This window comes from Acomys russatus, chromosome 15 (assembly GCF_903995435.1).
Source record: "Acomys russatus chromosome 15, mAcoRus1.1, whole genome shotgun sequence".
Classification (NCBI taxonomy): domain Eukaryota; kingdom Metazoa; phylum Chordata; class Mammalia; order Rodentia; family Muridae; genus Acomys; species Acomys russatus.
Window position 1 is genome coordinate 42,940,886 of NC_067151.1, and position 12,628 is coordinate 42,953,513.

Sequence of the window (12,628 nt, forward strand, 5' to 3'; positions counted from 1 at the left end):
TTCTTTGATCTCTGTGGGTGTGCACGGGTGCATCCCCCCACCCCAGATTCTAGCTATGACTTCCTGGGTTCTCCTAATGAGGCATGTTCAAACATTAGTGAAACGTTCAATGCATTGGGAGTAGGAACCAGTGTAATGACAACAAAGCTCTCCAGCTCTACCTCAAGTCTCTCTGAAGCAGGGATAGTGAAGACACAGAAATGGTGACGAATAGGCCTGACCACTTTCTAAAGGAGAATTCCAAAGATTGTAAATCATTTGGAAATTCAAGTGATGGCCTGGGAAAATAAGCCCCAAATTAAGAAATATCCAATGAGAGATGGATTAGAGGAAATAAAAGTAAGATCTTAAAGTTGGATCCATGGGACAATTTCTTCACAGCTAGCTCGGTCTAGTTGAAGGAACAGGAACTGTGGGGTCCATAGCAGACTTGAGAAAGGACTGGAAAAGAAGAGCTAAGGTTTTTTGTTTGTTTGTTTTTGTTTTTCGAGACAGGGTTTCTCTGTGTAGCCTTGGCTGTCTTGGACTCAACTTTGTAGACCAGGCTGGCCTCGAGCTCACAGTGATCCACCTGCCTCTGCCTCTCGAGTGCTGGGATTAAAGGCATGCGTCATCGTGCCCGGCTGCAAGTTTTTAATATCATGTGAAAAGTTCATCTAGAAGCCAGGGTGATTCAGCATCTTGCTCTGTGCCTATGGTTTAAAAAGAATCACAGTCTTCAATGGAAGGATTTCAAATGTCTGCTCCTTTGAAACTGATAGGTATTTAATCCATAGTCTTTTATGGGTTAGATTAAAAGAAGGTGCTATTTTTGACCTGTTGTAGAAGTTTTGGTTTCTTTAAAAACTCAATTATGGTCCTCTTCTGGGGACGGTGCTTAGAGACACTCAAAATGGTCCAGCGTTTGACATACCATTGTAGGCTCTCCTACAGTACAGGCTTTAACAAAACTAACCTGTCTTGAACCCCTGGCAACAGAATTGTTTCCCTGTGCACCAAGAAGGTTGGGAAAACACCTAAATTGGCATGCAGTGTGTGCCCAGGCAGACTGCGAGGGGTCCGTGCTGTGAGGCCTAAAGTCCTGATGAGACTGTGCAAGACAAAGAAGCACATCCGCAGGGCCTATGGTGGCTCCGTGTGTGCCAAGTGTGTCCGCGACAGGATCAAGCAGGCTTTCCTTATTGAGGAGCAGGAAATTGTTGTGAAAGTGTTGAAGGCAGAAGCAGAGTCAGAAAGCAAAATAAATATGTAGCTTTTTTAAGTAATAAAAGTCAAAGGATGGTCTATGAAAAAAAAAACCAACTCAATTATGTTTGGTAAACATGTTTTTGTTTTAATCCCAGGCATAGGATATGGAGGCTGCTCCAGTTTGTCCACAGCTGCTAACAGCCTCAGGAGAGGGCATGTGACCTTTGTCAGCTGGCAACTGACTCCTGTGGAAGTATGGTTTTTGTCAGGTGGAAAAAAATATGAGAGGAGAGAGAGAGGGAGAGGGAGAGGAAGACAGACAGACAGACAGAGACACACACAGGCATTTGGAAGAGAAAGAGAAGGATGCTGCTGCATTTTCTGCTGCTGGCTGAATACCCTGACAATGGAGATTGCTATTGGTATTGCCCCCCACCCCCAACCTGACAACACTAAACTGCAGGAAGCAGCCAAAGAGAACTCTGCCCCTCCTCCTCTCTAACCTTCTTTCTCTCCTACTGAAAATGGGGTATTGGAAAGGATTGGGGCGGAGGAAGGAACAAGAAATATAAGAAACCAAAATAAAGTAAGTTTTAAAAGATCAAAGCCTATAGCCTTACTGCTAGAAGCAGTAGAAAGTATATCTATAGTTTGATATGAATATATTTTGCAAGTACAGTAGCTTTTATTTTTTCCATTTGTTCCCAGCTCTTTATTTTTTTTTTCTCCTAGGTACTAGCTTATTTTTTTTAACTCATGTTTGCAGATACTTGAAATAATATAATTGTACAAATTCCACGAATTTTGCTTTGTGCGTGTGTGGTCACTTAGGACTCCTTTCTCTTGCAGGTTATGGCAGTGGTTGCCTCCTGGGATTGCTGACAGCAGCTATGGCAACAGCCAGCAGCACAATGTCTCAAGGCTACATAATCCACTAGAATGTATGGCATCTCCATGCTTCAGAGAACAACGGACTGTGCACAGCAGGGCAGGGCCTTCGATGGTTCCACAGAAGGAAAGCAGAGTAGTACCAGCCTTGGGCACTAACTCCAGCATCTCTAGCCACTACTGGTGTGTTGCTCTGTCTGTCTAGGAGAGATTTCTTTTCCCTGCAACGCTGTCTTTGTGGTTACTTGTAAACACATTTCATTTGCCTAAGCCTAGGGAAGAGAGGCAGAGGAGGGTCTGTGGCTTTCTTTTCTTGGGTTTCAAGTGGATTGTAAGCTCCAGTCCTTTACTCTGCACTCACCCTCTACTTTGAAGAGGATCAGCGTGTGTGGCTCCAAAGCACACCACTCAGGAGAATTATAGAAACCATAGACATGACATGAGCTGGTTGCCTTTCCCTATACACCAGAAAACAGAGCATAGAATTCTCCTTTGGAGCCATCTCACCTGGAAAGGGATATCAGTTTATTACTGGAGACAAAAATGCCACTGAGAACTCTCCCAGCTAAACCCATGTGACTTACTAGCTCTTCCATAGCTCCTTACGTATTTGCCTTCCGGCAGTTTGTTGCCCCTCCAAGTTCAAAGTCCGTCTCATCTATCTCGCCAGCTCTATGAAAAATATTGCCATTTGCTGAGATGGCATACAAGGTCAAGTCTAACCAGCCTTTGAATGACTCATCACTGAGAGTTTTGTTGTTGTTGCTGCTGTTTTCTAATCTGATTTTGTCAGCGTCATTTTTCAGGAGCCAGCCAAAGAAGCCTACCTAGGGAGGATAATGATACGTTTCCCCCCTCATCTACCAGCCATATTATTTCCCCCATGCTTTCATTGTAGTTTTTGCATCGTGTAACTTACAAGGAAAACTTTAGTTTTAAGCAACCATATGAAAAATTGAACTTGCATATGCAGAAAAGGTGTGTGTTCCTGCATACTTACATGCACGCACCAGCATCCCAGGATAGAGAGTTAATGGCACCTGAGTCCAAAAGTGCCTGGAGCTCAGCCCTTAAATTATGTTTCTAGCTATCTGCTGATGTGTCCCTCAGACCTGCCCTTTCCCGCACTGACTTCAGTCGCAAGACAAGTCTTTCCAAGAAATGACCAAAGCAAACACATATACTCTTTTTTTAGATTAAAAAGATAAGTAGGTGAATACCTACTTTTCTGCAGTTGCTTGGAGCCATCATGCCTTGCTTCTGCCTGGTTGGTCAAGGGTCATGTCCATCTTTGAGCCTGGTTCTGAGAACATGGAAATGGATGGTACTAGGCCAGACCTTGCCTGTACCTCTGGATACAAGGAAAGATGGAAGATGAGGGAAGGAAGTTGTATCCCAAAATAAAATAAAATTGTATTTTTACTGGAAAAATTAATTTCTGGAAATAAACCCTTTTTAAAAAAAATACACTAACTATGTACTGTAGCTGCTGTGTTGACATCACTCAGCTTATAGGTTTTATTAGCCAATAGAGGCAAAAGCTGGGTTTATTTCATCTTCTCCAACATATTAATTCATAAAAATAAAGAAGTCTGGTGTCAAGGAATACTGTCCTTTATTAAGCCTGTTTTAGAATCCAGGAGTGAATCTGCATAAATAGGGTTAATATTGATTTTTTTTTTTGTTAACCAGTGCCACACAGTCTGAAACCCTTCACGACTTCTATTACACACGCCCATTTCACTGTAAGACCAAGCTTGTCAATTTTGCCAATGTGAAGTGCATTGCCACATACATGGTTCATCATGTGTTTCATTATTTTATATTTGGTACAAGACTTTTTATTGCTTTCTGTAATGAAAGTGACTAGTTGTCATCCATGCAGCTATAAATCAAAGTTCACCTTGACACTGAAGAGGCTTCACTGGAAATAAAACTATGCAGTTCTGTGCCAGATTCCTTCACATTACAGTGAGTGGTGCAGGTGGGCTCTGGTCCAGCCCCAGCCTCTAAACTGATCAGGGTGATGCTGGCCTGTAATCCTAACACTCAAGAATCAGAGGCATTTGAAGAAAGAGTTTGAGGCTTCCCTTGGCTCCATAGTGAGGTTGAGACTAGCCTGGGCTACATAAAACCCTGTCTTAAAAACACACACACATAAAACAAAATAAATTAAAAAAAAAATCCCAACATGCCAGGTGTGGTAACACATGCCTGTAAAATCCCAGCACTCTGGGAAGCAGAGGCAAGTGGATCTGTGTGAGTTCGAGGCTAGCCTGGCCTACAAAGCAAGTCCAGGACAACAGCAAAGGTTACACAGAGAAACTCTGTCTCGAAAAACAAAGCAAACAAACAAAATCCCAACGCCATAACCAAGTGAGCAGGCCCTCATGTCTAATGCAGAGTAAGAGAACCCTTTTCATAGTGCTTTGGAAGGTTCAAATAAGACACGTGACCATCTTTATAATACTGGCTAAGGTTCGATTAATGTTGGCATATTATATGAGATCTAGATGATCGATCACTAGTCCTTTTGGCAAGTACTTTGGCAACTTTCTGTGGTACTTGAAGGTAGCCACGATGGTCTGGGATTTACAGCCTCCATAATCCTAAGTGCATTCTTTATAATACAAACAGAACAATTAAAAAATTTTAAACATTGCATGACATTTTAGGTGGAGAGATTCTAACTTCTAAATTATAGTGAAAAGGAAAGATAAACCTATAAAAGGAATAGAAAAAAAAAAAACAACTTTCACTTATTGATGCAAAGAAAAGAAAAAAATGGAAGTGAGGAGATGATACCCTGGTAAAAAGCACTGGCTGCTCTTCCAGAGGTCCCATCTTCAGTCCCTAGCACCCACATGACAGCTTACAACAGCTAGCAACTCCAGAAGTTCAACTGCCCCCTTGGTGTCCATGGTCAATGTATGCACGTAGTGCACTTATACATGTACAGGCAAATATATATACACATAAAATAAAACGTAAATATTTTTAAAAGTATAGATACTTGAACACATAAGCCACAGAAGGACAAAAAAGGGGAGCCCCTTTCAAGGGACCCGGCCCCTCTTAACTGAACCAAGCTGCCAATGTGACTCTTTTAAGATACGGATCATTTGTTTCTGCTGGCTTCTGCCACTCACCATACTGGACTCTAAATTTTGACGTCTGCCTCTTCAGCTGCTTCTTCCCTCCGCTTGCTCTCTCCTGGGAAGGTGTCCACCTCAGAGGCGTCTGCTCTGTCTGCTCCTGGAGCCTGTGGCTGCTACAAAACTCACACTAGCACATCAGCAGCTTTCCTGGCCCCCATCACATGGCAAGGGGCACCTCACCTTCTGATTTGGGACATTTCTCACTGACAGGTCTCTTGATCCCCTTGGGTCTACCCTAGAGTGAAATTCTTGTCACCAGGACATTTATCCTTCTCTATCCCATATGTGCTCTCCCTTTCCACCTCCTACCCCCTTTTCCTAAAGTCTTCTTGCTCTGTTTGCTCCTGGAACTTGTTTCCCCCTCTTCCGATTGGCAGCTTGGTTCAGTTAAGAGAGGCCGGGTCTCTTGAAAGGGGCTCCCTTTTTGTCTGTCAGTGGCTTATGTATTCAAGTCTCTATATTTTAAAAAATATTTACATTTTATTTTATGTGCCTGCTGGAGTCTGGGCTCCATGGGCTCGTCATATCTTTTCCTCCTCAGACTTAGATTTCTTTAAAGCCTCACCATCTTACTGAAAATGGCTTGGCCTCAGTAAGGCTCAATAGTCATAGATGGCACAGTCAATTTTCAAGCCCTCACAGATTGTAACAACTTGTGCCCACAGCACAAACCTATGATCTCCAAATCTCTTCTCTCTAAACTTTCTCTGCTTTCCTGTCTTAAAGTCTCTTTTCTCTAAGCCTTTTTTTAAAAAACACTTTCTAGTCCCTCCCTCTGATCACTAAATCCAGTTTTTACAGAGATTCAAATATCTTTTGTGTATGGGCAATATTAAAAATGAACACATGGCTTTTCTAATATATATATATATATACACACACACACATATTTTTATATAAATTTTATAAATTCAAAAATTTAAAAATTTTCTAAATATATTTAATATATAAATAAAATTTATGGCTTTATAAAATTTTATAAATTTATTATATATAACTCTGTCCTTGGAGCTGGCCTATTGTCCTCCCTCTGCAGACACAAGCATGCATGTTTAAAAGTTTCCTCCAAAATTTCTGTCCTGGGTCAGGTGGGTCCCTTGACTCTGTAACAGGGAGGAGACAAAACAGATCAGCCCAGGAACAGATACAGTGTGCTTTAAAACAGCTAGAGAGCAAACTATTTCCCAATAGGGATTGCTTCTTTCACTCTCTATATAATCTCTAAAACTTGCTAAAGTATAAACTTTATCTCAAGATTTTTAAGACCATTGTGTAAACTTTCCGTATCTCAGGCTTTTTAAGTTCATTGGGTGTGGTTAAAATCTGTAAACTATGTAACAAAAAGTAAACTTAAAACTTGTAATAGACATCTATAGCTCTCTGAAACATTGGAGCCTCATCTTCAGCCTTTCTGCCCAGTGTATCTGACAGACATATTTGTGAGGCAGGAACTATTGAGGACTTGCTTAGCCTATCTTGGCAGAGTTTGGCAATCAACAAACAGCCAAAATACTACGAATGTAGCATGAATGTAATTCCTGACTGTTCTGTGGTTCTTTTTGCTGTATGTAGTTTATTTTATATAGGTGTAATAATATAAATGTATACATAAAAAAAAAAAAACAAAATATTTGTAACAGAAAGGGTCAACACTAAAAATCTAAGGCATGCTTGAAAATAACTTAGATTCAGCACATGTTTAGGAAAATATTTATTTTAAAGGGTATGTGCCTGAGGGTCTCACATTGGAGTAAATAGCAACAATGAGGCTGGCTGGCTGCCATCTTGGCTGATGACCCCATCAGCATGGGAGCAATATGGGTGGCAGTCATCTTTACTAAGGTTAAAGAAAGGACATGCCAAATGATTTCACTGCCATTTTGGTTAAGGTGACCTCAGGGCATAAACCAATAAAGTATCACCTCAAAAATCTTCTTAGACCTACTGAGCTCTCTGCTTATCATTGTGTCCTTTTTCACACCAAGGAGGCAACAATAAGCCCCTAGGAAATTTTGCATTAAGATGGATTTCTGTGAGGATTTTTGTCCTGAGAGTAAAAAAAAATGACAGATGAGGACAAAACAACTAACAAGAATTATAGAAAATAAGACTGAAAAACAACGTATATTTGATGATTCAGGTTTATAAATTCCAAAGGTTATAAAGGTCTACTCAACTCAGATTAACAGAAGTAACTTTGAGGTTTATGTCTGAACATTTACCCCTTTGCTGTATTCAATATCAGGTTTCTAAAAAAATTTTTAAAGGTAAGGAACAATATATATTAGATAAAGAAAGTTTATGAACTCCTAGGGTCTATTTAGACTAGCAAAACCTGACTTGAAAATAAACATCTCCCCTCTTTGTCTTTGCTAACTTTGTTAAGCTTTAACTTTTTGAGATAAACTAAGTCTTACAAAAACAAAAAACAAAAACAAACAAATAACAAAACAAAACAAACAAAACCCCTGTGATATTCTGTAAAGGCACACTATGAAAGGATCAGAAAAACAAGGTCCTCAATTGCTCTCTGAACTGGATTTGTTGTTTAAATTTTATTTTTATGCTAAAGGACTTTTAATTAAGTCTTCAGTTTAAATATCTAAGCCTCAAACTTGGGGGGGGGGGTAACACTGTAAAATCTCAGTCTTATAAAAGGTACTAACCTGTTGCAAATTGTTAAAGATAATTAAGACACACATATCAATGATCAGATTATAAATGATCAAATTCTTTAACGTGCTCGGAGCTAAGTTTATTGTCATGCTGAGTACAAATACAATTAACGTGTAGGGACAAGCTTCAGGGAGTCGTGACTTCGCTCTACCTGTCCCTGGACAAGCAGACTCTGGGATCTCCTTCCTCTGCTGTTGGGATGCTTTTCCACACCTCCCACTACCAGGACCACACAGGCCTGAAAGTCTCAAGTCTACTACCAAGATAAAGATTTTCCCCCTAAACGCCTTGAGTTTATCTTCAGTCCCTAGTCTGTATCTTTGCCAGCATTTTCCCACTCAGCTGACAGACATCATCCAGGACTCCACTGTGGCCTGCAAACTGCTCTACGAGGGGCTGCAACCCACCAGCCCCAGGTGGTCCTGCAGAACCAGTGACCCTGGACTTGCTGACAGGCGCGGCGAACCAGTCCAGCCATGGGATTGCTCCCTGTCTCTTCAGATGCTCTGACAAATGCCTCCTGCCAGTGTCTGAATAGCCTCCCTCTCCCAGCCTTTGGCCAGCATTCCAGCCTCCCTGGGCCCTGACAATACCCCTCTCCCTGCAAGGACTAAAGCAGCCAGAGGCTCTACCTTTATCGTCAAGGAAAGGCTGGAATGTGGGGTTTAAAGGCATTGCAATTATCCAGACTCCAACGGACAGTTCATATGTCCAGAAATGAGCTCTGCTTGGACTGTTGGAGGATTTGGGGGTGTTAGATAAAAGCCAGCATCCCTCATGAACTTGTGGAGCCAGTTCCCATCTGCCAAAAAGAGAGGCTTCCCTTACCTCTGGCAAAAGAGACATGTGACTTTCCAATTACCATGTGTCGGTGGCACCTGTTAGTATATCAAGGTCGATGCTCACCTCTAGGACCCATCAGACCTTACTCAAAAGTACCTGTTACACATTTAAAAGTCCCCACCTGGTCTCCTGGTCCTTCCCTCCCCCCAGAAACTTACCCTCCTTATAACCCTTGCTCGTCTCCCCTTGATCTCTCTATTCTCTATCTTGTTCTTCCCTCCTGTTCTCAGAGATAGTTCCTTCTAGTTTTTTCTATCTCTACTCTGGACTCCTTCGGAAGCTTCTGAATCTTTCCACTCTCTTACACACAATAAAAAGCTTCCTTTTAACCATAGCATGGTGCAATTATGTCAGTAGTTTCTTTACTGTGTTCCCTCACATCCACCTGGCTGATACCCTTGCATACAGGAACTGATTACAAAAGTCTTTGCATTTGTATTATTTATTCTATAATAATTATTAATTTGTGACTTTGTATAAACATGGACACTCATGGACACCTTGCCCTCGCTCACTTGTGGAAGTCAGAGGACAGCTTGAGGATGTCTGTTCTCTCCTTCCTTGATGTAGCTTCTGGGCTCCCAACTAAGGTCATCAAGGCTTGGCAGCAAGTGCCTTCACCTGATCACCCACCTAACTAATCCTAGTTGTGAGAACTTTAAAGTTACTAAAGATTCTACCAGTTGTCATATTGTAACTTGGAAACAGTTATGCAAGGTCACGGGGAGAGAAGAGAGGAGAGAGCCAAGCTACCCCTTCTGCCTGCCTGGGTCTGCACAGTTGCACTTTCTCTTTTCCAGACTCTCGTTCTAGCTCACTGAGGGTTCTCTGGCTTGACTGGGCTTCGTGGCGTTTCTATTTTAGCTTCATGAGGTGGATCTGCTTTGAAGTCTGATGTATTCTGTCTGACCTTGGACATGGGGCCCAAAGTTGGTGTCCCCAACTTTGTTGGGGTATGGTTGGTTCAGCAAGAAAGACGAAATCTTTCCTGGTGTTTATAAGTTGAACTTTCTGTCTAGGAGACTGAAAGGCTTAGCATTTCTACCAGGACATAATTTATGTGACTGACAGGCTGGGGAAAATACTACAAATTAAGAAGATACAAGAATAGCATTTGGTATAAAGGGATGGCCCTTCCATGGGACTGTGTGTTTGACCAGATATGTGCATGGGACATTTCCTCTTATCGTTTTCTATTGAGGTTTTCTGTTTGAAATAAGTGGACTTGCACCCCACTAGGAGATACTGATGAGAAGAATTCTATAAGATGTGGAAAAACAAAAACAAAAACATGAGGAATTTAGACACTCATTGACAATCAAAATGTTACAAGAAAATGATTATCAATAAGTGTCTAAATTCCTCATGTAAAAAATACTTCATGGTATAAAACAAAAATTAAAAAATTGCCTAATGAGATAGGCTTCAATTATTACCCACTGTCTCTTGTTTTCTTTTAACTGGCTTTAAAAAGAAAGGCAAGTGAGTGTGGTGGCCTGCCTACAGTTCCAGTGTTCGCTGGTGAGACAAGGAATCCCGAGAGCAAACTGGCTGACTGGACTAGCTGAATGAGAGAGATCTGGGTTCATCTAGAGACCCTGCCTCCGAAAATAACGTTGAGAGCAATAGAGGAAAACACTCCTGACATCAACCTCTGTCCTCCACACATACATTTACACCTGTACACACACATGCACCCCTACACATATGAACAAGAATGTACACACACACACATGCACATGCACACACACATACACACAGAGTGACATACATCTTTTGTTTTTAATGCAGAGAAGAAAGTTTTTAAGCAGTGTTTATTGTAGGCTCAATTTTCTTATCAATTATATTTTATTATGAACTTATTAAACGAGCCTACCTCCCTAACAACCTGACTAATCCAAACAATCTGAAAAGGAGATTAAAGAACACTATAATGAAACCTTAAGGATATCAGTCCTGAGGAATGATTCTCCTGGCGTAATCAGCAGGATTTCAGCAGACCAGCAAGTCCATCAAAATTGCTACTGGAACTGGGAGACTCAGCTGGAGTCCAAAGCCTTGAAGTCTTGCCTGGAGCAATTCTCTTTAGGAACCTCTTGAAGTGCGGGGATGAACAGCCAAAAACCAAGTCCCACCAAAAAGCCCCCTCTCCTATTTTAGGCTCATGCACATAAATTCTCTCAGTTTGTTCAAGGAGGTTTTTCACTAAGCTCCCCAATGAAGCAGTTCGACTTCTAAGTGGAAAAACATCCTGCTTTCTCACATCTAAGTGGTAAACATCCTGCCCTATTATCCATCCCACACTTGGAATCAAAACAGAAATAAGCTTATCTCCCCCTTCACTTCATGTTTTTTTTAAACTGGTGGATGTGATAAATGTGAACCACAAGGCTGTTTGACACAGTGGACAAGATGTGCATTCAGAAAAGAAAAAAAAAAACTGAAACACTGTAGGAGCTCCTGGATGAAAAGAGGAGAAAAAAAGATGAGGGAAAACAGAGCAGTGCACATCGAGAAACACAGAACCATGGCTCCCTGAAGGGGGTAGAACAAAGTGCAAGAGAGGCACTGTGAAGACCCAGTGATAAAACTGTAGCTTCCGAGGCCCATGAAAACATGCAATTCGATGAGTGCTAACTGTAAAAAGATAAAACACACAGTTACTGTTTAGTTTGCACTTTTTGTATGTGTATCTATCATGTTCTTAGAAAGAGGGAACTCCTGAATGCTGTGTCCGTGTTTTGCCAAGCCAGAGTGGTGTGCACTTACTCATGGCAGTGTGAAGTTTGTGAGCCCACTGAGACCGCTCAAACCTCCTTATTCAATTACCTGTTTTTCACCCTTTCTAATTTACTAGCACCCCCCTTTCTGTCTGCTGGCAGAACAACTGAGTGGAAATGTCCAGGGGGCAGTTGGAGATATGGTCCAGATGTCAGAGGAGGTGCCAAGGTGACGATAATGATGTGGGAAGTAAGCTTTTAAAGGCTATTCATTCTGCAAACAGTCATTTAGCTCTGAGCTGATTAACCAATACAATTCACTCCACAGTATTTATTAGGAGCCAACTACGTGCCAAGAACTAAATCAGAGGGAGAAGAGGTTTAAAACAATTCTCTAATTGCTCCATTCTTTGTATTCGTGGAGTGCTTGCTATGTGCATAGCCCTCTGACTTGGACTTTCACTATTTTTTTTTTCAATTTGTATTAACTATATATTGAATTAAAATATAACCATATCATTCTCTCCTTTTCTTTCCTCCTATCTTTTGGCTGTACCCCCTCATTTATTCTCAAATTCATAGAGTCTTACTGTTATGGTTTACATGTACGTACATAATGCCATTTAGGTTTGATTGTGTGTATATGACTTGAGGGATGACCCCTTGGGACTGGATAACCAATTAAGGGGCTCATCTCTGGGATGACGAATTCTCCTTCTTCTGGAGTCATTAGTTCCTGAAGTTCTTTGTCAAGGGTGGGACTCTGAGATTCTTCCCTTCCATGATAGTGTATCTCTTGACATCTTCATTGTTCAGGTCCTGCTTAGGAAGCCATATTGTTAGGATGTAAAGCAAAGTCTTCTGAGCTGGAGGGGGGGAGGGGATTCCCCTGGTGGTTGGAATGAACGTCTTTGTGAGCACCAGGATCATTCAGGCTCCTAGGTAAGCTGTGGGATTTCCTTAAGAGGTCAGCAGGGATCCTAAAAGAAAGGATTAGGCTTGGACAAAAGTGACCAACTGGTTCACAGGTTGTAGGGAAAGATTTTAAATGATGGGGGGAGCATTTTCATGTGTCTTTAGCACATATGGGAACTCTGTTTTTGCATGCTTCTCCCTATGGGTTCTTAGCAATCAAGTTGGGGGTTAGGAGAGAGA

At 41.5% G+C, this 12,628-nt stretch overlaps 1 pseudogene; it reads left to right on the top strand.

The window, feature by feature from the left end:
- The first annotated feature begins 892 nt into the window (after window positions 1-892).
- Window positions 893-1,234, top strand: LOC127199304 (60S ribosomal protein L34-like; annotated as a pseudogene).
- Window positions 1,235-12,628: the final 11,394 nt, after the last annotated feature.